Source organism: Myodes glareolus, chromosome 7 (genome assembly GCF_982192425.1).
Source record: "Myodes glareolus chromosome 7, mMyoGla1.1, whole genome shotgun sequence".
In the NCBI taxonomy this organism is placed as follows: Eukaryota; Metazoa; Chordata; class Mammalia; order Rodentia; family Cricetidae; genus Myodes; species Myodes glareolus.
This window is the reverse complement of record NC_142032.1, coordinates 71,631,706-71,633,353: the sequence shown is the minus strand read 5'-3', so window position 1 is coordinate 71,633,353 and position 1,648 is coordinate 71,631,706. Positions and strand designations below refer to the sequence as shown.

Below are 1,648 nucleotides of genomic sequence, written 5' to 3'. Positions count from 1 at the left end.
AAATGTGTTTAAAGTTGTAAATGTATTTACCTTGTAAATGTGTCTAATTAAAGTTTTAGGGACTGGAGAGAAGGCGCCGCAGTTAAGATCATCTACTATTCTTCCACAACACCAGAGTTTGGTTCCCAGCACCCACATGGCACAGCTCCCAAGAAGCCTGCTCCAGAGAGATTGGACCTCTCTGGCCTTGGAAGGCAACTGCATTCATGTACGTACGTACGTACACACACACACACACACACACACACACACACACACACACACACACACACACACAAAATAAAAAATCATAAATACATTTTCAGGTTACATGAAATTAATTTCCCTACAGACGCTCTGACAATCCTGATTTAGGAGATTTGGGATGGAGAAATGGGAGGGAAAGGGCACTTCATTTCAAAAATCACTCTTTCTCCTCCCTTAATGTATCTTGACACATTTACAAGGTAAATAAATGTACTGCGAGACATGATGTGGGCCTGAGGCAAGGTTTGCTGGCATCAAAAGTCCCACGCAATTAGACTGGAATTTTCTGAGGTTCAGCATCGGTTGCCAAAGGTCTAAGGGGGGTGAGGAAGCGGGAGGGGGGTCTTCGTGCCGAAAGCCCTCTGGGCCAATCTCTAGCCAACTCTCAATAAGGTACACGTCACTTCCTCAATCTCTTAATGGGTTTAGAGCTGGAGATAAAGTGGGGAGTGGAGAGGGATGGGCAGGAGCAGTCGCGGGACATAGAGGCTGCCCAAAGAACTCGGACTCAGTCTGCATCAGTGTTCCACGCCCGATGACGGAGCCACGCGTTGACAGCTCTGTCCCCAGGGATCCGATCCCCGGCAGCCAGGCTGCTGGAGACGCCACCTTCTCGAAAGCCAAGGCCTCGAAAGCTCTAGGCGAGTGCCCCGAGGGCGGCGAGCCGAGCTGTGCCTGGCAGGCGGCCGTGCCACGTCTCCGGCCTCCAGTTCCCTGCCCGTCCCCATACAGCCCTCCCCGCCCCGGGGACGTGTCGCACCGCCCCGGGGACGTGTCGCACCCTCCAGCCCTGCGCTGCCCCGGCTGAGACTCCGGGACACCGAGCAGGTCCCGGGCCTCTTCAGTCCAGTCCCGGCGCGCGCTTGATACCTGACAGGGTCCGCTAGGCGTGAGCGACCGACGGCAAACCAGCCACGAAGCCCGAGGTGACCGCCCGCCCGGCGCGTCACGCCGTTTAAGACGCCCTGTCTGCCCCGCCCCGCCTGTGCTTACAGTTCATTGGTCGGGACGGAGGGCCGCACACCAATCACACGAGGCCCGCCCTCGCCCCACCCACCCGGCCTTGAGCCACTGGGCTCCAAGCTCTGATGCCTGCTGTAAATGCGAGGTCTGCCTTAGTGGTTGCCGCACTTCTGCTCTGGATTGGATTTAGGAGCAGTTTGCTCTCCTTTACAGGCAGGGAAACAGAGACCTGAGGGGATACTGGCCTTCCACTGCGTTTCCCTGGCCGACGAACCCTCCAAAGACTTTCCTGAAAGAGACTCTTGGATGCTACATCATCTCCTCTTAGATACTGAAATCACATGACCTTGAAGGCTCACGTGCCAGAATGGCAGTACAGCTTACTGAAGTTCTAGAATCATCTCTGCAGCTGTAGAACACTGCCAAGCTATTAGCTATT

The 1,648-nt window shown here is 55.0% G+C and overlaps 1 protein-coding gene across 1 annotated transcript in view; it reads right to left on the bottom strand.

Annotated features, from left to right (window-relative positions):
* Positions 1–1,154, bottom strand: part of Oat (ornithine aminotransferase) — a 25,529-nt gene extending 24,375 nt beyond the window's left edge. The window contains exon 1 of the mRNA XM_087908343.1: positions 1,117–1,154. The gene's annotated coding sequence lies outside the window, so the exon portion shown is untranslated. The remainder of the gene's footprint in view (positions 1–1,116) is intronic.
* Positions 1,155–1,648: the final 494 nt, after the last annotated feature.